This window comes from Bos indicus x Bos taurus, chromosome 11, assembly GCF_003369695.1.
Source record: "Bos indicus x Bos taurus breed Angus x Brahman F1 hybrid chromosome 11, Bos_hybrid_MaternalHap_v2.0, whole genome shotgun sequence".
Classification (NCBI taxonomy): Eukaryota; Metazoa; Chordata; class Mammalia; order Artiodactyla; family Bovidae; genus Bos; species Bos indicus x Bos taurus.
In genome coordinates, this window is record NC_040086.1 from 67,661,307 (window position 1) to 67,686,590 (window position 25,284).

The window sequence follows — 25,284 nt, forward strand, 5'->3', positions numbered from 1 at the left end:
CATACTGCCTACTTAAAGTAAGAAGCAAATCTATAAGCAGCATGGGACCAGGAGACAGGACACCTCTACCACCCCATAGCTGTGTCCCTAGACCCCTTAGAACTCTGGACCTATTTTCGCAGCCAAAAAGCAATAGCTCTCTTACAACGCTTAGTAATCCTCTAGTTCTTAGTGCAAGGTAATCAGATCAACCACTGTAATCTCAAGATTCCTAGCACACTTACAGAAGTATGATTTGTCCAGCCTGGCCTTGCATTTCTATTCAACTTTTCAAGTATATTGTCACCTCTACTCAGAATCAGGTAACAGTCATCTACTTATCTCCTTGAACATCCAATATGATAGTTTATATAGAATGTGTCCTTATCAGTATTTAAATAAACCAAATAATCGAATTCAAATTAAATGTGACACAGAAAACAATCTGATGAGGGTGGAAAGATTGTTTTGAGGTATTATAGACCATTTTGAACTTGCTCTAAGAGATACTAATGAGAAATGTCCAATTGAAAGGAAAAGGGGGGACTACCTAGCTGGTCCAGTGGTTAAGAATCAGCTTTGCAATTCAGGGGATACAAGTTTGATTCCAATTGGGGGAATTAAGGATCCCAGATGCCTCAGAGCAACTACTGAGCCCATGAGTCCCTGGGCCACAAAGAAAGATCCCACGTGATGCAATGAAGATCCCACATTCTACAGCTAAAGACCCAAGCAGCCCAATAAATATATGAATTGTTTAAAAAAGGGAAAAGAAACTGATATTTACTATGTATCTTCCACATGCTAATTGCTGAATTAGGCACTTAACACATTACGTTGTTTAATCCTTATAGATGCAGATCTGCACCTCTGCAAAGTAGATACTATTATCTATTATATCAAAGTAGATACTATTCTATCAATACTATTTTCCCGAATTTTATAAATGAACTATGAAAATTTTATTAGTAGCAGAGGAATGCACATGGTTTGTTGGGTTTGGAGGAAATAATTTGGCCTGTGATATGGCTAAACCATGTCACAGTAAAACCCAGTTATGGCCAATGTGTGGTTAATTCCTTACAGGAAGTCAAAGAGAAGGGGACCAACATTATTTAAGGACATTAACTAAGGCCTGCACTGCAGTGGATATTTAATCGTATCATGCAGCCTTCACAAGACACTTATCAACGTGGAAACAGGCTGACTGGGGTTAAAGTATGTCAACTGTGGCTACACACAGCCTGGTAAGGGCAGAACCAGAATTACAATCTGACTGACCTCAAACCCAGTCATTTTCTGGACACCGTATAACCATTCTATGTTGCCGTCTTTTAGTCTGATGGAACTTATTAGAAATGCAAATTATCAGGCCCCACCCAGATCTTTTGAATAGGAGGGAGGGGCAGAGGTGGCAGTCTCTTGGCACCACCCATCCTGGTGATTCTGATACATTTTCAAGTTTGAGAACCCTTGTTCAGCAGAAGGGACAGAGTAACAACCACGTATTTTCTTCAAAAAGATTTCTTGGTTTTTGGTTTTGTTTTCTGAGTAGAAAAGTAATTATATAATCATCAAAGACAGTATGAAGAATAGAAGTCAACTCAGAATAAAATCACTCAGAGATATTTACTACTGACTTTTTTTTTTTTTGCATTCGCTGTTTTTATAAAGCTCAAATTTACAAGAATCTCTCAACATTTTCCAGTCCAGTGCTCTATTGTAGATCTAAGACCCCTTCTCCCTTCATTTGCCCCATAAATCTTTCAACTACGCCGTCTGCTGTGTCCTGCTACTTACTGTTACTACGGCACTTTGGATGTACATTTGGCCCCCTATATTTGAGGGTTGCATACTGGAGGATTAAACCAAGTACAGACGGAAAATATTCAGAAAAGAAAATTATATAAAGTTCCAGAAAGCAAAACTTGAATGTACCTTGGCCAGCAGCTATTTACATACATAGTATTTACCTTGTATTAGGTATTTTAAGTAATTTAGAGATGATCTAAAGTGTATGGGAAAGACTAGAGAAGGCAATGGCACCCCACTCCGGTACTCTTGCCTGGAAAATCCCATGGATGGAGGAGCCTGGTAGGCTGCAGTCCATGGGGTCGCTAAGAGTCAGACACGATTCAGCGACTTCACTTTCACTTTCGACTTTCACACATTGGAGGAGGAAATGGCAACCCATTCCAGTGTTCTTGCCTGGAGAATCCCATGGACGGAGAAGCCTGGTAGGCTGCAGTCCATGGGGTCGCACAGAGTCGGACATGACTGAAGTGATTTAGCAGCAGCAGCAGCAGCAGAGATCTCTTCAAGAAAATTAGAGATACCAAGGGAACATTTCATGCAAAGATGGGCTTGATAAAGGACAGAAATGGTAGGGACCTAAGAGAAGCAGAAGATATTAAGAAGAGGTGGCAAGAATACACAGAAGAACTGTACAAAAAAGATCTTCACGACCCAAATAATCACGGTGTGATCACTCACACTCACCCAGAGTCAGACATCCTGAAATGTAAAGTCAAGTGGGCTTTAGGAAGCATCCCTACAAACAAAGCTAGTGGAGGTGATAGAATTCCAGTTGAGCTAGTCCAAATCCTCAAAGATGATGCTGTGAAAGTGCTGTACTGAATATGTCAGCAAATTTGGAAAAGTCAGCAGTGACCACAGGACTGGAAAAGGTCAGTTTTCATTCCAATCCCAAAGAAAGGCAATGCCAAAGAATGCTCAAACTACCACACAATTGCACTCATCTCACACACTAGTAAAGTAATGCTCAAAATTCTTCCAGCCAGGCTTCAGCTATTAATACATGAACCATGAACTTCCAGATGTTCAAGCTGGTTTTAGAAAAGGCAGAGGAACCAGAGATCAAAGTGCCAACATCTGCTGGGTCATCAAAAAAGCAAGAGAATTCCAGGAAAACATCTATTTCTGCTTTATTGACTATGCCAAAGCCTTTGACTGTGTGGATCACAATAAACTGTGGAAAATTCTTTAAGAGATGGGAATACCAGACCACCTGACCTGCCTCTTAAGAAACCTATATGCAGGTCAGGAAGCAACAGTTAGAACTGGACATGGAACAACAGACTGGTTCCAAATAGGAAAAGGAGCACATCAAGGCTGTATATTGTCACCCTGCTTATTTAACTTCTATGCAGAGTACATCATGAGAAACACTGGGCTGGAAGAAGCACAAGCTGGAATCAAGATTGCCGGGAGAATTATCAATAACCTCAGATATGCAGATGACACCATCCTTATGGCAGAAAGTCAAGAGGAACTAAAGAGCCTCTTGATAAAAGTGAAAGTGGAGAGTGAAAACGTTGGCTTAAAGCTCAACATTCAGAAAACGAAGATCATGGCATCCGGTCCCATCACTTCATAGCAAATAGATGGGGAAACAGTGGACACGGTGGCTGACTTTATTTTTCTAGGCTCCAAAATCACTGTAGATGGTGACTGCAGCCATGAAATTAAAAGACACTTACTCCTTGGAAGGAAAGTTATGACCAACCTAGACAGCATATTAAAAAGCAGAGACATTACTTTGCCAACAAAGGTCTGTCTAGTCAAGGCTATGGTTTTTCCAGTGGTCATATATGGATGTGAGAGTTGGACTGTGAAGAAAGCTGAGTGCCAGAGAATTGATGCTTTGGAACTGTGGTGTTGGAGAAGACTCTTGAGAGTCCCTTGGACAGCAAGGAGATCCAACCAGTTCATTCTAAAGGAGATCAGTCCTGGGTGTTCATTGGAAGGACTGATGTTGAAGCTGAAACTCCAATACTTTGGCCACCTGATGTGAAGAGCTGACTCATTTGAAAAGGCCCTGATGCTGGGAAAGATTGAGGGCAGGAGGAGAAGGGGACGACAGAGGATGAGATGGTTGGATGGCATCACCGACTCAATGGACATGGGTTTGGGTGGACTCTGGGAGTTGATGATAGACAGGGAGGCCTGGCGTGCTGTGGTTCACGGGGTTGCAAAGAGTCAGACACGACTGAGCAACTGAACTGAACTGAAAGTATATGGGAGGATATGCATAGGTTATGTGCAAATACTTGAGCATTGGCAGATTTTTGGTATCTGAGAGGGTTCCTGGAACCCACCCACCTCGGATTCTGAGGGATGACTATACCTCCATTTATAGCCCATATCAATTTGTACTGTCATTATTGGTTTACATTCATCTTTCTTTCCTTAGCAACCAACTCCCACACATATATAGTGAAGTGAAGTGAAAGTTGTTCAGTCCTGTCCAACTCTTTGCGACCCCATGGACTATATAGTCCATGGAATTCTCCGGGCCAGAATACTGGAGTGGTAGCCTTTCTCTTCTCCAGGGGATCCTCTCAACCCAGGGATTGAACCTAGGTCTTCCACCTTGCAGGCAGATTATTTACTGTCTGAGCCACCAGGGAAGCCCTGGTGATAACATAGTGAGTGCTCAGTAAATACTTTGAACAAATGAATTTGTAATTTAATGAAAAATAAAATAAATTAGCTGAAACATATTCAATCCTTCTTATTAGATTGATGATTCCTAATTAGTTTGAACTCTAAAAGTCTGATTAAGCATAGAAATGTTCTTTTAGCAGAATTCCTTCATCACAGATGTTGTTAGATCTGAAAGTCCAAGTTTGATACCAGTGAATCTCAAGGGATTAATAAAGTATATATTAATATATAATATATTAATAAAATATAAGAGTCCTCTTAGATAACATGAAAAGCAGCTGAAACATGTTCTAGGTCTCTCGTATTTCCCCTTCTCCTGTATTTTCATGTCATTAACTAAACTTAATTAATTAAGTTTACCTTGGAATTCTCATCCTTCTCCAGCAACTACCATTTTTCTGTACCTCTTTCCAGCAAAATACCTCAATGCAATTTTCTATTCTTGCTGTCTCTACCAATTCTCCACGTTACCATGTCCAATAGACAGCTCTCAGTCCTCATCTTCTGTTAAAATTCAATTTATTTAAACAACAAGGAGATAACAGTTCATTCTTTCTGCCTCCTACCCCTCCCATCTTTGGAAATCATCAACCCGTTCTGTGCATCTAAGAGATATATACATATATGTGTGAAAGTGAAGTCGTTCAGTCATGTCCAACTCTTTTCGACCCTGTGGATAGTGTAGCCCTCCAGGCTCCTCCGTCTATGGGATTCTCCAGGCAAGAATACTGAAGTGGGTTGCCATTTCCTTCTCCAGGGGATCTTCCCAACCCAGGGATCGAACCCAGGTCTCCCACATTTCAGGCAGACGCTTTAACCTCTGAGCCACGAGGGAAGCCCTACACATATGTGTAACAGAGATCAAACAGTATTTGTCCTTCTCTGTCTGACTTACTTCACTTAGCATAATGCCCTTGAGGTCCATTCACATTGTGACATGTGGCAAGATTTCCTTCTTTTTATGGTTGATTAATATTCCATTGTATATATATACCATAATTTATCAGTTCATCTATCAATGAACATAGGTTGTTTACATAGCTTGGCTATTGTAAATAATGCTGCAATGTACAAGGAGGTGCATATATCTTTTTGAATCAGTGTTTCTTTTATTTTCTACAGATTAAATACCAGAAAGTGGAATTGCTGGATCATATGGTAGTTCTAATTTTAATTTTTTTGAGGAAACTGCATACTGCTTTCCACAGTGGCTATCTATTACATTTTGATAGGTTGGGATGGTGATCATTGTTTTCATTGTCATTGTTTAGTAGTTGTTGTTTGGTCCCTAAGTTGTGTCCAGCGGTTTTGTAACCCCATGGCCTGTGTAGCCCACCAGGCTCCTCTGTCCATGGGCTTATTTAAGTCATTGTTGTTGTTGTTTAGTCACTTGGTAGTGTCTTTGTGAGCTCATGGACTGCAGCACGCCAGGTTTCCCTGTCTTTCACCATCTCTCAGAGCTTGCTCAAACGCATGTCCAATGAGTTGGTGATGCCATTCAACCATCTCATCCTCTGTCATCCCCTTCTCCTCCTGCCTTCAATCTTTCCCAACATGGGGGTCCTTTCTAATGAGTCGGTTCCTCGCATCAGATGGCCAAAGTATTGGAGCTTCAGCTTCAGCATCAATCCTTTCAGTGAATATTCAGGGTTGATTTCCTTTAGGATTGACTGATTTGATCTCCTTGTAGCCCAAGGGACTCTCAAGAGGCTTCTCCAAAGTCAGTGAAGACTTTTTCAAAGACTTTCTTTGATAAAAAACTCTCCTTGACCAAACTTGAATCAGTACCTTGCAGTCCTTTTTTTTCAACTAGACTTTGACCTTGTGCTCTGTCCTTGGCCCAACTAGTTTTAGCAAAAATTCTGATGAGTCAGTTTAGTGAAAAATCCCCCAGCCTTGATATTACTCTGAATATCTGGTCAAATTCCTTATCCTTCACTCTCAACATCTTATCACCTTAAGCTGCCTTAAGGCAAGAATCCTGTTGAGTCTGATCAGCAAGAATCCTCCTAGCCTTAATGCTTCCTCTAGTAATTTTCCATCCACTGATCCCCACCCTGCTCCTTAACTTATCCTGGTTGGTTTGGATTTGAGCTTTGTCTCTCTCCCGTACCGGACTTCCGTGGTGGCTCAGACGGTAAAGTGTCTGCCTGCAATGCAGGTTCGATCCCTAGGTCGGGAAGATCCCGTGGAAAAGGAAATGGCAACCCACTCCAGTACTCTTGCCTGGAAAATCCCATGGGCGGAGGAGCCTGGTAGCCTGCAGTCCATGGGGTCGCTAGAAGTCGGACACAACTGAGCTACTTCACTTTCACTTTTCACTTTCATGCATTGGAGAAGGAAATGGCAACCCACTCCAGTGTTCTTGCCTGGAGAATCCCAGGGACAGGGGAGCCTGGTAGGCTGCTGTCTCTGGGGTCACACAGAGTCGGACACGACTGAAGCGACTTAGCAGCAGCAGCAGCAGAGTCCGTTTCTTTAAAACTAGGCTGGTCAGATTTTCCCAGAGAAGATACTTCTAATATCCTGCCTGGTGGGTGAAGACCTGGTCACCTGTGTTGGAGGATCCAGTTGGGAGAGATACCTAAAGGAAGCAGTGTGCACCATACAACCATCCCCTAATCTTCTCAGCTTCAGTGCTGTACTTTGGCTTTTCACTTTACCGTGTATTTTCCAGAGAAGAAACCCTTTGTTTCACCCTTTTCAGATATAAAACTCCAGTCTTTTTCCAGAGTTGGAGGGGACAGTCACCTGGTCACTCAGTGTGGGGGAGAGAATCAAACTACTTCTTTAAGGTATTTTATGGGTTGTTAGGAGGAGCTAATGGACACCTAGCCAGATGTCTTCTTAAACTGGGACTCAGTGCTTTCATTTTCACTGCAATGGACACATTAAAGAATTGAACTAAGATGTACTTGCTATAATCGACATAAAACATAAATTGAGATTTCTGAAATAGTCAAGGAGAGCAGTATGAGAGTCCCATCCTTACTGAGTCACTTACTCTTTTTTTTTTATTGTGAATGTTTTATTTAGTCATTTTTGTTTACAACTGAAAGTCTGAGCATTCAAAATTAACATCCTTGCCCATGAGCTTCTTATAGACACCAGAAAATGTTTCAACTTTGTGTTTCACATTGTCTGCTGTGCTTCATCCAAATGAGCCTTTAGGAGCTGGCTGCCATCCAGTTTGACTTGGATTATCTTGCCCATAATCTCACTTGGGAAAAACCAAGTCATCCAGGATCCCATTGTGCCCAGCTGTTAAAGCGCAGCTCCTGAGATATTTTTGCTTATTTTTTGGTACAGCTTTTTTGAGTTGGCTTAGGTAGAATTCTCCTCTGGACACTAAAGACAACATGCTTCCCATTGAACTTTTTCTCCAGTTCACGTACTAACTGGACTTGGGTTTTCTGAAAAGATTTCAGTTGAGGAATGGGAACAAAGATTGTAATAGCTTACTAGCCACCACCAACTTCATTTTCTCGGCTCCTGTTGTATTCAGCTTCCTTAGTGGAGCCCCGAGTTCCAAGTTGATCTCAAACTCATGGAGAGCCTGGGAGCTGCCAGATTCCAACTCCTGCTTCTTGCCATTGGGCTTCACAGTCTTAGTGCTCAGAACTGAAAGAAAATGAAAGTGAAGTCGCTCAGTCAGGTCCGACTCATTGTGACTCCATGGACTGTAGCCCACCAGGCTTCTCCATCCATGGGGTTTTCCAGGCAAGAATCCTGGAGTGGGTTGCCACTTCCTTCTCCAGGGGATCTTCCCCACCCAGGGATCAAACCCAGGTCTCTTGCATTGCAGGCATACGCTTTACCCTCTGAGTCACCAGGGAAGCTCAGAAGTGAACATGGCCTAATCCTTTCTTAAGAGGCCAACACTCATTTGCCTGGCCAACACCTGGCCTGAAAAGAGCATGGCATGGTTTGTTTGTTTGGCTGGTTGGTTGGTTTTGCTGGGTCTTCACTGCTGCTTGGGCCTTTCTCTAGTTGTAGAGAGTGGAGCTACTATCTGTTTCAGTGCACAGGCTTCTCATTGCAGTGACTTCTCTTGTTGCAAAGCACAGGCTCTAGGCTCTAGGCACGTGGGCTTCAGTAGCTGCAGCATTCAGGTTCAGTTGTTGAGACGTATCCTTGAGATCTTTTTGCCATCAGTCCATAACCTCTTGGTTGGATTTTGACTTTAGGTTTATGATCTGTGTCTAGGGAACAACAGAAAGCTATATCTCATTCACACAGGCATTAACTCTAGGACTCTGGTCTCAGAACTTCAGTTCTGATTGCCTGAGCGAACATTCAAACACTCACAGTTAGGATGTCCTCCTAGAGGTCTTATTCTGACTCTTTAGAATTATGATGCTTAGGGTGTGTGCTCTATAGATGAGTACCAGCCCATTGACTGGTCCATGGTGAGATAAGTGCAGAAATTAAGAATAAACATTTATACTATATAAATTACATATAATTTACAGAATATTTGAGACACTTCGGAAATGAAAAGGGGCATATGATTCTGCACCTCCAGTTCCAATGTGTGGGCTTTTTCCACTCACCACCTATTCACTGACACTAGTTAAGTGTCCTACAATTTTACTCAATTTTACTCTGACATTTACTCCTTGGAGATAGCATCAAATCCCACAAGTTAAGGACTCAGTCCTACAAGACTGAAACCCCTGTTTCTGATGCCAATCACAAGTTCAGGTCATCACATATGCTTCTGACTGACTGGTTATGAATCAAAGGTTTAAGTGACCCCACTCTTTGGGTTCCATTAATTTGCTAGAGCAGATCATAGAACTCAGAGAAACATTTTGCTTATTAGCTTATCAGTTTATTATAAAAGAATATAACTCAGGAACAGTCAGATGAAAGAGACACACAGGGCAAAATATGTGGGAAGGGGCTCAGAGCATCCATGCCCTCTCTTAGAGCATCATCCACTCTCACACCATTGTCTTACAGCTGGCTATTCACCAACTTAGAACCCCAGGTTTTGAGTTTTTATGGAGGCTTCATTACATAGGCATGGTTGATTGAATCATTGGCCATTGGCAATCATTCAACTTGCAACCTCCTTCCCTGATCCCCTTCCAAGAAGTGGGTAGGGAAGGGGACAGGGTGACTGAAATTTCCAATCCTCCAATCACACAATTGTTTCGTCTGATAACAAGCCCTCATCCTTAGGAATTTTCCAAAAGTCACTTCATTAATATAAACTCAGATATGGTTGAAAGGGACTTATTGTGATTATCAAGACACTTCTTTTGTCTTCTCTCTTAGGAAATTCCAATGGTTTTAGGAGTTCTGTGCCAGAAACAGGGATGCAGACCAAGTATATATTTCTTATTATAAATCACAGCATCATAAGGGACTTCTAATAATTATGCCAGAACAACAGATATTACCTGGACTGTCAGGCAAAGAGGAACATATGGTCACCTCCTCCATAGGTCTCTCTGGTGGTAGAGCCCTGTGGTACGCCTTTCAAATGACCTCCTGAGCCTCTCTTTTCCTAGGTGTAGTAGTAGTAGTTTAGTCACTACCCTAATTTCCAAATTCCAGGCCCCATGCCCCTGCCCTGATAAGATAGCCCAGCAATTATAGTTTTGCCCACCACTTCCTAAACCATTCTTGGAAATTGGCTTATAATTGGACATGCTGTCTTGCCTACTTGCCCCATTCTGAGACTTCCTTCCCGTGACTGTCTTCCCCCAAGAGGGTATTTCTGAGAACAGGCTTCAGTCTTCAGCCGTACCACAATGAGGAGTCATAAAATATGATTCATGGTCATGATAATTAAATAAACTACTGAGTGCAGCAGTAGCTTCAATTCATTAGAAACTTCAGAGTTTAAGTGCTTCTTGGCAAATATTTTCTAAATAGTCCTGGTAGATTTAACAAGAAGTCAGAGATTAGACAATGGGAAAAATCAACAGTTTTTCAGCCAACCCTCTGCTAGGAGCATCTGTGAAATATCATGCATTTCTTGGGAATTATTATAGTAGTCTTCAAATGTTTTCACTAACATAATCACTAAGTTCATTTTTAAAAACCCTATATTCCTTCATACATTTTAAAGCTGACATATAAGAATTTTCATCACAAGTCCAAATAATTACAAAGGATATAATTTATGCCATCTTATAAATACTGTAATTTAAAAATGAAACTATTCCATCAGTCCTTTTAATGTATAGAATGCAGACAAACTACCATATATTTAATAGAATATAAATACTCACCATCATCCATTTAAAAATACTCTAACTTCTTCTACAACAACTAAGAATTTCACAACTATTCTTTTTTCTTCTAGAATGCATATTTCTAATTCCCCCACAGAAGCTTATCCTATAGTAATAAATGCTTGTTTTTTTTTAATTGATTGGATCATTTTATTTCTTCACACTAAAAACTAATTAATTTTTAGTTTTTAATTTCCTATAAGTATAAATTTCTAAGTGTTTAAATAATTTCTTCTGGTTGACAATTAGCAGCTTTATACAACTAATTAAAACAATATAAATGTAACACAAATTTTGATAAATTGACAAAAAGTAGAAATATATTGGGAATGCATTTTTTTTTCAGTTATTTATCGATCTTTAAGGCAGGGAATACATTTTTTAATTGATGTATAATTGATTTACAATGTTGTGTTAGTTTCAGGTAAATAGCAAAATGATTCACCATATATTTTATATATGTATAATACATGTGTGTGTTATACAGTTGTTCCTTATTATTTATTTTACATCTAGCAGTTTGTATCTGTTAACCCCAAACTCCTAATTTATCCTTTCCCCCCACCTTTCTCCTTTAGTAACCTAAGATTGTTTTCTATGTCCGAATATGTTTCTATTTTGCAATTAAGTTCATTTGTATACTTCTTTTTAAGATTCCACATATAAGTGATATTGTATGATACTTGTCTTTCTCTGACTTTATTCGCTTGGTATGATAATCTCTAGGTACAACCATGTTGTTGTAAATGGCATGATTTCATTCTTTTTTATAGCTAGGTAATATTCCACTGGGGCTTCCCAGGTGGCTCAGTGATAAACAATCCTCTTGCCAAGCAGCAGACATGGGTTCCATCACTGGGTCAGAAAGATGCCCTGGAGAAGGAGGTGGCAATCCACTCCAGTATTCCTGCCTAGGAAATCCCATGGACAGAGGAGCTTGGTGGGCTACAGTCCATGAGGTCACAAAGAGTCAGACATGACTTGGCAACTAAACGACAACAATATTCCATTATTTGTGTGGGTATATACATATGCATCACATCTTCTTTATCCATTCATCCACAGATGGACACTTAGTTTGCTTCCAAGTCTTGACAATTATAAATAGTGCTGCTATGAATATCAGTGTACACGTATCTTTTTGAATTATAGTTTTTATCTTTTCTGAGTATATGCCCAATACTGTGATTGCTGGATCATATGGTAACTCTATTTTTAGTGTTTTAAGGGACTGCCATACTGTTCTCCTTAGTGGTTGCACCAATTTACAGGAAATGCATTTCTTTACAAGATGAATAGGGCTTTTAAATTTTTAGTGCATTAATCCCATCAATTCTATGTCTAGTTTTTATTTTTATAGATGTAAACACTGGGAAAACTTGTTCAGTACATACCCAGATGGGACTTGAAGTTTCCTTCAGCAGAACCACTTATTTCCTTGCATGCCTGACATATAAGCCCCTTCAAAAATGGTATGGGATCTAGTCTCAATAACTACTTTGAACGATATATCAACTTTAACTTGATCCATCTTTTAAAAATCTTATCAAAAGCAAAAAAAAGAAAAGAAAACTGAGCGACTGGGCATACACACACACATACACACACACAAAGATTTAACACACGACTACTATTCTTTCCCTTAGAGCCACCTAGTTTAACCCAATATTTTCAAGACAGGTTGAAAAAATAAAAATAATGTTAATTTCAAAGCACTCTTTCCAATATAATATTTCTTAATAAAATTCTATTTTTATAATCTGATTTAAATATACTTTTGCCAAAACTATGGAGATAGATTTTACTCATTTAATTTGTAAATTCATTTAACTTAAGTACTTCTTGTAATCTAAATAGTAAACTCACTCTTCTTGGTCAAAGCAACCACGTAAATCACACTTACTTTGTGAGAAAAGTCTGGCTTCTTTTTCCCCCCTTAACTTTATTTACAATACATATACAGTATGTGTTTATATGTTTCAAGAAAGATTACAAAGCATTTGGAGGTAAATTATAGATAGTATCTGGAACATTACTGAAAACAATTGAGATTAAAACACTATAGATCTAATATAATTGGCCTTTTCCCTTTTTATAGTATAAAACAAGATGAAAAGAATATACTATTTCTTTATTATTTATTTTGGAATAATGAGCTAGCATGTGTAGCTGAAGTTACAAAAAAGTTATTTATTAAATGAGCATGAAAAAAACATTGCATGCTTTTTGCTAAATATGTGTGGCATGTATCAAATACAAATGTTTGGCTTCTCATGTTAAGAATCATGTATAAAAATCAGACAACGTTTTAGTTATTATGTTCAAACTTTCCTTGTGTATCTAATAAAAAAGAAAGGTACTGCTAAAACTAATTGGCCTGGCAGCTGACATCTACTTTTAGTTTTTGTTTTTATTCAGTTTTAGAAAATATTAAATAATTAGATTAAATAAGATAAAGATTGACTATAGCTGCTTTATAAAATAGATTTTAACATATTGATTCACACTGAATTTTAAACAATTAAAATCTTCATCTAAAATGATATATCGTAGTCTCAGAAAACAGACAAATTATGTTGGAGTTGTACTGCTTATTCAGTTTGAACATGCTTTTCTTTCCAGCCAAGATATTCTAAGGATGACTATTAAGAGTTTCCTAAAAGAATTGCTTGTATTTTAAAAAGCTGCTTATAGACTTCAATATTTTTCACCAATGCTTTCTTTGCTTTCCCCTCATGAGACTCCTCCTAAAAAATGTTGTATCCTATGTTACTCAGTTATAAAAAAAGAACACATTTCAGTCAGTCCTAATGAGGTGGATGAACCTAGAGCCTATTATAGAGTAAAGTAAGTCAGAAAGAGAAAGACAAATATTGTATATTATTTGCATATGGGATGCATGCATATGGAATCTAGAAAGATGGTACTGATGATCTTATTTGCAGGGCAGCAGTGGACACACAGACATAGAGAGCAGGCTTGTGGACACAGTGGAGGAAGGAGAGGGCGGGAGGAATTGAGAGAGTAGCATGGAAACATATACATCACCATATGTAAAATAGATATCCAGTGGGAATTTGCTGTGTGACACAGGGAGCTCAACCTGGTGCTCTGTGACAATCTAGAGGATGGGATGGAGAGGGGGATAGGAGTGGGGGGTTCAGGAGGAAGGGGACATATGTACACCTGTGGCTGATTCGTGTTGATGTATGGGAGAAACCAACTCAATATTGTAAAGCAAATATCCTCCAACTAAAAAATATTTAAAAAATGATGCATCTTTGATAATCGTCGAAGAATAGAAGAGGCAAAGTCATTAAATGAAAATTGTCATTCCTCCCCTACATTCACACTGACTTAGATCTATCCCAATGGGAACAAAATATTCCATTTCTAACCCCGAGCTTTACCTTCAACAGAAATAACTATAACATACAAAGACTTAGAGCATGCATTTGGTAACTACTAACAAAATTCTGTAAAGCAATTATTCTTCAATTAAAAAATAGATAAATTTTAAAAAGTAATAAGATGTTTCCCAAACCAGTTGTTTCCCATAGTCCTTTTGTTTGGCTCTCTGGGAGATTTCACACAGTGAGGTAAATGATGACACCTATGCCTTCCATTTGTAAAGTGGGAGAAAGACTATTGTGAAAGTGCATGTAGAGAGTTAGCACATACCTTTACCACAGGCAGGTCGATTTTAAGACACAACTCATATGAAAATGGAAAAATCTTGAATTAATGTTCCTAAAATTGTAAGTCCACATTCCCTTTGGCTTACAATTTATGTCTTCTCCTATTGAATTACTATACAGTGAAGATTCTTTTGTTGTTGTTGTTGTTGTTAATATTTATTTATTTGACTGCATCCAGGCCTAATTGCAGCACACAGGATCTTTGCTGCATCATGCAGGATCTTTTGTTGTGGCGCACGGACTCTAGTTGTGGTACATGGGCTCCAAAAGTTGTGGAGTGCAGGCTCAGTTGCTCCAGGGCATATGGGATCTTAATTTCCCGGCCAGGGATCAATCCCACACCCCAATGCCATGGACAGAGGAGCCTGGAAGTCTACAATCCATGGGGTTGCAACTGTGTTCGTGCCTGGAGAATCCCAGGGACGGGGTAGTCTGGTGGGCTGCCGTCTATGGGGTCGCACAGAGTCGGACACGACTGAAGCGACTTAGCAGTAGCAGCAGAATGACTGTCAGTTCACTTCTTTTTCTTTTTTTAAATTTATTTTTAGTTGGATGATAATTGCTTTACAATGTTGTGTTGGTTTCTGCCATACACCAGTGTGAATCAGCCATTAGTGTACATGTATCCCTTCCCTCTTGAACCTACCTCCCATCCCCCGCATCCTACCCCTCTAGGTTGTCACGGAACACCAGGTTGAGCTCTTTATGTTATATAGCAACTTCCCACTAGCTATCTATTTTACATACGGTAATGTATATGTTTCCATGCTACTCTCTCAATTTGTGCCACCCTCTCCTTCCCCTGCTGTGTCTACAAGACTGTTCTCTATGTCTGCGCCTCTATTCCTGCCCTGCAAATAGGTTCATCAGTACCATTTTTCTATATTCCATGCATGCATGCATGCTCAGTTGCTCAGTAGTCCAACTCTTTGCAACCCCATGGACTGTAGCCCTCTAGGCTCCTTTGTCCATGGAATTTTCCAGGCAAGAATACTGGAGTGGATAGGCGTTCCCTCCACCAGCTAATTTCCATATATATGCATTTTCTCTTTCTGACTTACTTCACTCAGTTACAAGCTCTAGGTTCATCCATATCAGTTCAACTGACTCAAATTTGTTCCTTTTAATGGCTGAGTAATATTCCATTGTATATATGTACCACAACTTCTTTATCCATTCATCTGTCAATGTACATTTAGGTTGCTTCCATGTCCTGGCTATTGCAAAGAGTGCTGCAGTGAACATTGGGGTACATTTGTCTTTTTGAATTATGGTTTTCTCAGGGTATATGCTCGGTAGTGAGATTCCTGGGTCATATGATAGTTTTATTCCTTGTTTTTTAAGAAATTTCCATACTGTTCTCCATAGTGTCTGTATCAACTTCCATTCCCACCAACAGTGGAAGAGGGTTCCGTTTTCTCCACACCTTGGCAGGCAAATTTTTGACTACTGAACCACTGAGAAAGTCCCTGCATAGTGAACATCCCACATTTTCCCCTCTCCCTCTGGTCCCTAACTTTTCTGCAGTATTTATGCTACTAAGACATTTTTCAAAAGTTAAAAAAGTAATAGGTTAAAAAGCAATAGTATTTATAATGGAACAATTCCCATTACAAATACTTAGAAATGCTGGATAAAATATAGGTAAAAGTCTTTAAAAATATAGGTGAGCTTGAAAGAGAGAAGTCTGCAAATAATAAGAAAGGAAGCAGGTGTTGAAATCTGAGGGAAAAGATTCCAGCCACTATTGCAAATGAGTAGTGGGGGAGTTAGAGGGAACTACCTAAGTTAGGGACTTGGATTTTAAGGCATATGCAAAAAATAGAGGACAGGGATCAGGACCAGAATAGAGGACATGTCCTGGACCAGGAAAGGAAACCAGAACAGAAATCTCTCTGAGAGGCTGAAACTGCCAAAGGGTAGCACCCTCTGTGAAAGGATAGTAGAAGAAAATCTGCTCAGCAGCACAGGGAGGTAACAAGGAAATCCATATTCCTTTGCCCATACACTGACCAAGGAAAAATGTTTTCACTGGAACATTGAAAACTCAGCCTGCTTCTCACAGCAGTTTTGACTTTGACTTAACACTACCTTGGAAGTCCAGCAATCCCTAAGTTAAGAAATTAACATAAAAATTGACCCTGGGCCAATGGAAAACCCTGAGGCGCTTACAGAAGCAAATGTAACATCCTGAAGGGATGATACTTCCCCTAAGGGCACATGAGGTTCTCATGGAATAAAGCCAATCCAGGCAAAATAGAGTTTTTATAATAAAAGAGGATGAAATACACAAAAAAGAAATCAAACAGGAGCTCACTCAGGAGACTAAAGCAGAATTAGAGCCCTAAATTTCTGAAATATTAGACTGATAATCTAGAAAAGAATATAAAATGAATATGCCTAAAATAATTAGACATGAAAGAAATGTTTTTAAACCCCTGCTTGTTGGCATTTGTTAACATTGCACTGGCCTAGGTAAGCTATGTGGCCAAACCCACAGTTAGAGGAGGAGGGGACTACAGAGTTACATGGCAAAGGCTGTGAAGACAGAGTCCTTACTGGGGGGCATTAACAGAACACAAAATTGTGTTTATTATTGTTTTGTTGTTGTTGTTATTTAGTCATGCCTTTGGCCACCTGATGCGAAGAGCCGACTCACTAGAAAAGACCCTGATGCTGGGAAGGACAGAAGGCAGGAAGAGAAGGGCACCACAGAGGATGAGATGGTTGGATGGCATCACCAACTCAATGGACATGAGTTTGAGCAAGCTCCAGGAGATGATGAAGGACAGGGAGGCCTGGCGCGCTGCAAACCTTGGAGTTGCAAAGACTTGGCAACCACAACACAACAACAATTTGTGTCTGACTCCGCGACCCCATGGACTGTAGCCCGCCGGGCTCATCAGTCCATGGGATTCTCCAGGCAAGAATACTGGAGTGGGTAGCCATTTCCTTCTCCAGGAGATCTTGCCAACTTAGGGATGTTTATCTGTTTAATAAACTCCATATAGTTCATTTCATCTTCAATTGTCACTCCTTCTCTAAAAGTAAAATTTATTCTATTGTTATAAGAAACATAAAAGAAACAAATCAGAATAGACAAGCAAAATGAATGTAAAGAAATATGATAACGACCCTCACAGAGACAACCACTCGATGAATAGTCTTCTCAATTTTTGTCTGTCTCTACCTCTGTATATGTATGTATGATTATGTCTAGATTGGTTGTGGAATTATTTTAAAATTATATAATATAAACATTAATTTAGAACAGCTATTAGGTCTCAATGAAAAGTCATGTTTCACAGAATGATATATAAAATTCATCTGCACATGGAAAATCCTTGTCTTCAGGCACAGACTTTTACACTATATGCAGCTTTCATCTTTTGAATGAGATGCCTCTTTAGCAATTGTATCTGCTGGTTTTCATGTGGTCACTGATATTACTACATGCCTTGTGGGATGATAAATGTTTACATTTTATGAAGTTATATGTTTATCATACATTTTCTTGAGAAATTAAAAATGTTGAATTTTTATTAAACACGCACTTTTTTTTTCCTTTGAACTTATTTTTGTTAAAGATCTTATTGCGCAGTGTTACAAGTGTTACCAAACAATAGCATAAATAAACAATAATATATTATCATCGTGCAAAGAATGGCAAAACCTCTGTGACAAGCGTGGCCAATCTACTTTCAATACACTCTATTGCAGCACTGTTCAGTCTCTATTTCCTGCACATAATTCACATAATCTAACCTGGAATTTCCCAGGTTTCCTACTGACTGGTGGCCTAGCAGGCCTGGCACCGTTGTGTGGTATGCCAGATAGTCCTCAGGGACTGCCACATCTAATACTTCCCCACCGCCCCCCAAGGTCACACAGAGTTCACTGTCCTGACCTGATTTTATCAGTAAGTACCCAGCATGTTGTTCTTGAAAGAAAATTCACAGCTACCATGCCTCCGGAAAGGATTGCGAAAAGAGTTAACCAGATTATTGCTTGTTATATTCAATTTTAACCATGAATTGCAGTGAGAATTCTTTTTGCTGCTGATGCATCACACACACTAGAGCTGGCAGAAACTGAAATGCAAAGTGTGGTGGTGGCAGTTTAATTGCTGAGTTGTATCTGACTCTTTTGCAACCCCGTGGACAGAAGCCGCCAGGCTCCTCTGTCCATGGGATTTCCCAGGCAAGAATACTGGAGTGGGTTGCCATTTCCTTCTCCAGGGATCTTCCCGACCCAGGGCTTGAACCCACGTCTCCTGCCTTGGCAGTAGGATTCTTTACCACTGAACTACCAGGGAAGTCCCAAAGTAGAAACTCATGAGTTTACCAAACTCATTCTAGCATATTGTGATGCAATTATTAATAATAGTACGTGGTTTTAAAAAGTGACAAATCTGAGACAGATGTCAAAATGGATGGCCGTTGGACCACAGTAAACCTGAAGCACTGTTGTCCTAATTATAAAGCTGGTAATTAAGACAACGCATTGTGGGCACAATGATAGATAAATAGACCATTGGCAGAATAGTCCAACTGACCAAAGGATAAATGGAAACTTGATACATTATTGACCTGTGAGGAAAGAGTATTTCGTCCTGGGAAATCTGGTTATCTATGTGGAAAAACATAAAAGTGGAGTAGACCTTTACCTTACACCAATCATAAAAATTCAACTCAGAATTGACTTAAGTGTGAAGGGCAAATGTATAAAATATTCAGAAAAAAATGAGTGGAAGAGCTTTGTGACTTTGAGGTGGGAAAGATTCTTTAAATGAAACACACAAAAAATAAACCTTTAGGAAACAAGATTGATAAGCTTAATGACATTAATATCGATGACTTTTGTTCATAAAAAAATAGCGTAAAGAGAGTAAAAAGAGAAGCTACAAACTCAATTAAAATATCTGCAATTCAAGTAACAGAAGTTTAAGATCCAGATAAGAAAAGAACTCCTATGAATCAACTAGAGAAATACAACACAATAGAAAAATGCAGAAAAAGACATGACATAACATTTAACAGGACAGAAAATATGAATTTCAATCAGTCCACAAAAAGATGATTGATCTCATTTATAATCAGGGACATGCAATATGAAACCATAGTAAGATATTATTTATCACAGCTATCAGAAAGTACAAAGTTAAAATGTCAGAAACTGTCAGGTGTTGATGAAGATGTGGAGCAGTTAGAACTTTCATTCACTGTTTTTGAGACTGTACATTGTGCAAGTTTGAGGAACAGTTTGGTATTTTCTGTTAAAGATGCACAAAATAACCACTCAGTGATTCATTCTTATGTGTATACATTCTAGAGAAAATTTTCCACGTGTGACCAGAAACAAGTGGAAAATGATCTTCAGATCAGATCAGTCGTTCAGTCGTGTCCAACTCTTTGAGACCCCATGAATCACATCACGCCAGGCCTCCCTGTCCATCACCAACTCCTGGAGTTCACTGAGACTCACGTCCATCGAGTCAGTGGTGCCATCCAGGCATCTCATCCTCTGTCATCCCCTTCTCCTCTTGCCCCCAATCCCTCCCAGCATCAGAGTCTTTTCCAATGAGTCAACTCTTCGCATGAGGTGGCCAAAATACTGGAGTTTCAGCTTTAGCATCGTTCCTTCTAAAGAAATCCCAGGGCTGATCTCCTTCAGAATGGACTGGTTGGATCTCCTTGCAGTCCAAGGGACTCTCAAGAGTCTTCTCCTACACCACAGTTCAAAAGCATCAATTCTTCGGCGCTCAGCCTTCTTCACAGTCCAACTCTCACATCCATACATGACCACAGGAATAACCATAGCCTTGACTAGACGGACCTTTGTTGGCAAAGTAATGTCTCTGCTTTTGAATATGCTATCTAGGTTGGTCATAACTTTCCTTCCAAGGAGTAAGCGTCCTTTAATTTCATGGCTGCAGTCACCATCTGCAGTGATTTTGGAGCCCAGAAAAATAAAGTCTGACACTGTTTCCACTGTTTCCCCATCTATTTCCCATGAAGTGATGGGACCGGTTGCCATGATCTTCGTTTTCTGAATGTTGAGCTTTAAGCCAACTTTTTCACTCTCCTCTTTCACTTTCATCAAGAGGCTCTTTAGTTCTTCTTCACTTTCTGCCATAAGGGTGGTGTCATGTGCATATCTGAGGTTATTGATATTTCTCCCGGCAATCTTGATTCCAGCTTATGCTTCTTCCAGTCCAGCGTTTCTCATGATGTACTCTGCATAGAAGTTAAATAAGCAGGGTGACAATATACAGCCTTGACAGACTCCTTTTCCTGTTTGGAACCAGTCTGTTGTTCCATGTCCAGTTCTAACTGTTGCTTCCTGACCTGCATACAAATTTCTCAAGAGGCAGATCAGGTGGTCTGGTATTCCCATCTCTTGAAGAATTTTCCACAGTTTATTGTGATCCACACAGTCAAAGGCTTTGGCATAGTCAATAAATCAGAAATAGATGTTTTTCTGGAACTCTCTTGCTTTTTCCATGACCCAGCAGATGTTGGCACTTTGATCTCTGGTTCCTCTGCCTTTTCTAAAACCAGCTTGAACATCAGGAAGTTCATGGTTCACATATTGCTGAAACCTGGCTTGGAGAATTTTGAGCATTACTTGACTAGTGTGTGAGATGAGTGCAATTGTGCGGTAGTTTGAGCATTCTTTGGCATTGCCTTTCTTTGGGATTAGAATGAAAACTGACCTTTTCCAGTCCTGTGACCACTGCTGAGTCTTCCAAATTTGCTGGCATACTGAGTGCAGCACTTTCACAGCATCATCTTTCAGGATTTGGAATAGCTCAACTGGAATTCTATCACCTCCACTAGCTTTGTTTGTAGTGACGCTTTCTAAGGCCCACTTGACTTCACATTCCAGGATGTCTGGCTCTAGGTGAGTAATCACACCATCGTGATTATATGGGTCGTGAAGATCTTTTTTGTACAGTTCTTCTGTGTATTCTTGCCACCTCTTCTTAATATCTTCTGCTTCTGTTAGGTCCATACCATTTCTGTCCTTTATCGAGTCCATCTTTGCATGAAATGTTCCTTTGGTATCTCTGATTTTCTTGAAGAGATCTCTAGTCTTTCCCATTCTGTTGTTTTCCTCTATTTCTTTGCATTGATCGCTGAAGAAGGCTTTCTTATCTCTTCTTGCTATTCTTTGGAACTCTGCATTCAGATGTTTATATCTTTCCTTTTCTCCTTTGCTTTTCGCTTCTCTTCTTTCACAGCTATTTGTACGGCCTCCCCAGACAGCCATTTTGTTTTTTGCATTTCTTTTCCATAGGGATGGTCTTGATCCCTGTCTCCTGTACAATGTCACGGACCTCATTCCATAGTTCATCAGGCACTCTATCTATCAGATCTAGGCCCTTAAATCTATTTCTCACTTCCACTGTATAATCATAAGGGATTTGATTTAGGTCATACCTGAATGGTCTAGTGGTTTTCCCTACTTTCTTCCATTTAAGTCTGAATTTGGCAATAAGGAGTTCATGGTCTGAGCCACAGTTAGCTCCTGGTCTTGTTTTTGCTGACTCTATAGAGCTTCTCCATCTTTGGCTGCAAAGAATATAATCAATCTGATTTCGGTCTTAAAGCATTGTTTTTAATAGCAAACAAAATGTTTTGCAGAAACCAACACAATACTATAAAACAATTATCCTTTAATTAAAAATAAATAAATTTAAAAAATCACATTATGAACAAAGCAATTAGAAACTTATAGATTGGAGATCAATTGTGGAATATTCATGAACTGCAGTTACATGGATCAAAATTGTTGAATGTAAAACATATTACTGAGTGAAAAAAATTCTCTAAGAAATAAAGAACAGTTTAATTTCATTTATATAAATACACACATTTCAAAAACTGCAAAATGAAACAGTATTTTGGTGATAATCTACATGTATAGAAATAGTATAAAAGCATGCCAGTGAATGACAACACCACTTTCAGGATAATAGTTACCCTTGAAGGAAACAGCAACCCACTCCAGTACTTTTGCCTTGAAAATCCCATGGATGGAGGAGCTTGGTGCAGGCTACTATCCATGGGGTCGCAAAGAGTCGGGCACGACTGAGCGACTTCACTTTCACTTTCACTTGAGGACAGAGGGCTTCTCTGGTGGCTCAGACAGTAAAGAATCTGCCTGCAATACACGAGACCCAGATTCGATCCCAAGGTAGGGAAGATCCCCTGGCAAAGGGAATGGATAACTTCCCCAGTATTCTTGCCCAGAAAATCCCTTGGACACAGGAGCCTGGCAGGTTACAGTCCATGGGGTTGCAAAGAGTTGGCACAAAGAGTCGGACACAACTGAGCAACTAATACTTTCATTTTCCTTTTGAGGGAAGGAAATGGATTGGGGAAGAAATTCATGTTCCAACCATGTTATTACTTTATTTCTTTTTAAAAAATCTGAAACATTTAAAAAAGACTGAAACATTTATGGAGATGTGGGATGAAGCTGGTGGTGGGAGCGTGAGATGAAGCTGCTGGTAAATATATGGTACTCAGTATATTATTTTCTTTTTTCTATACGATCAGTTGACGTACATAATAAATCTTTTCAGAGACAATAAAAAATGCAAAGGAGAAACTCACTGATCCCTGCCTTCCTGGTGGGAGCTGACTTCTCTACGTTTTCCCCCTTTGCTCAGCTGGCCTAGCCTCAATCATGGCTGTGGGCGGCAAGGCTTCTGCTGCGGTTCTTCTTCCCTGCAGACTGAAGCACTCACGCAAACAGGAGACTGCACTGAACCTGGCCCATGCCAATGTTCTTGCTCTGTGTCATCCCTAAGGTTAGCCAGTAGAGCTATGGGGCCAGCCAGCTTTCTACTATGGTTCTCATACTGAGCCCAGCACAAAGAAGGCGTCCAAGACGTGTTTGTTGAATCGACCTGAGATATTGTCAGCACATCAGTGAGCTGCTGGTAGGACATGAAAACAGTTACGTGGTGATGTGGTGTGTGCCAGCATCTGTTGTGTTCCCTAGTACGGTCAGCACTCTAGCTAACATTCTCTGGGAACTCTGGCCCATATGCAGGAAGCTGACAGCAGGTATTCAAAAATTTTAGGATTTGGGTTTAATTTCAGATAAGCAGGATAATCTGGGCTCTGTGCCAAGGAGAAACAGATTCTACTGTCTTTTTCTGCCTTTTCAGCATCTCAAGTTCTTATACCATCCACCCATATACAACTTTCTTCTTTAGAAAGTCATCTGAGAAACTGGCAAAAAGCACCATCTCACTCTTTTCTATTTCTATTCTGATGTGTAACCAATGGGAACCAACTGTGATAGAAATGGAGGATTATGAATTGATAAGAGCAATCTATTTCCATTTGTTTTTGTTCCTGGGCAAAATAATGAAGGAAAATGTACTGGATGCGTAGAAGTATAATGTACATTTTCTGGGTCAGCCTTTCTATAGGGGTACTCAATTATTTCTGTGTCTTTTTTAAGAGAGGAAAAAATATGCTTTCCACATTTAAATTGGTTGGACTTGGGAAAAGTTTTTATGGGAATGATTTTCTAGGAACATTGAGATACAAAATAATATCAGCCCTTTTTCCTCGACTTTATTAATCTGTGAATTTAATATCTATTTTCTGCTATCCTCTTACAAACAAAAACTATGTGTTCTCCAACTTGATAACACCATTGATAATTTTTTTCAAAATGTCACATTGCAAAAAGTATATCACTCTAAAAGTAAGCCATTTTTCTTTTCCTATGTTCTTACTTTCCAGTCTTATTCTATACAAAGGCATTCTTTTTGCATAGTGAATCACAGCATATAGATTTGTATTCTGCTATTTCATTTAGGGTATAATATGACTTCAAAATAAAATGGCACATGAGTCTCATGATTTTTAATCATGCTGATGATATATTATCACATATACAGTCACATAAAATAGGTAAAGTTTTGTATATTTTAAAGTATCTCTATGCATTTTATTGTATGTGAATGTTATGTGTGCACTCTCAGTTTTGTCCTACTCTTTGCAACCCCATGGACTGTAGCCCACCAGGCACCTCTGTTCATTGACTTGTCCAAGCAAGAGTATTAGAGTGGGTTGCCATTTCCTCTTCCAAGGGGGATGTAAATAAATGTCACCTCTATGTAAGAAACATTTGAACTTTAAAAAAATTTATTTATTTATTTATTTTTTGCTGTACTGGGTCTTCGTTGCTATGTGTGGGCTTTCTCTAGTCGCAGAGAGCAGGTGCTACTCTTTGATGTAGGCATGGGGCCTCAGCAGTTGAGACATGTGGGCTCTAGAGTTTGGGGGCATATGGGATCTTCCCAGACCAGAGATCAAACCCTCGTCCCCTGCATTGGCAGGTGGATTTTTTTTCTTCTTGTTTATTTAATTTCTTTAGCTTTGGCTGTGCTGGGTCTTCATTGCTGCAAGTAGGCTGTCTCTAGTTGTGGTGAGTGGGGGCTACTCTCCAGTTGAGGTGTTCAGGCTTCTCATTGTGGTGGCTTCTCCTGTTGCAGAGCACAGGCCCTTGAGCAGAGCTCAGTAGTTGTGGTGCTCAAGCTTAGTGGCCCCGAGACATGTGGAATCTTCCCCAACCAGGAATGGAATCCACGTCCCCTGCACTGGCAGGAGGGTTCTTAACCACTGAACCAGTGGGCATGTCCGGCAGCTGGATTCTTAATGGACCATCAGGGAAGTCCCATTTGGATTTTTTAAAGTTGGCTCTTTCAAACTAGCAGAGCTCTCAACCAAGATAGAGAAGAAATTTACTTAGGGCTTAACACCAAACAAAGTTGAGTTACCTATTTGAGTCAAATCACAAAGTTAAAAAGTAGAATGGTGGTTACCAGGAGCTGGGAATAGGGGAGATTGGGGAGTTACTGTTTA

General features: G+C 39.7%; 1 pseudogene; it reads right to left on the reverse strand.

The window, feature by feature from the left end:
- Nucleotides 1–7,492: 7,492 nt before the first annotated feature.
- Nucleotides 7,493–9,897, reverse strand: LOC113900841 (annotated as a pseudogene).
- Between the last annotated feature and the right edge of the window lie 15,387 nt (nucleotides 9,898–25,284).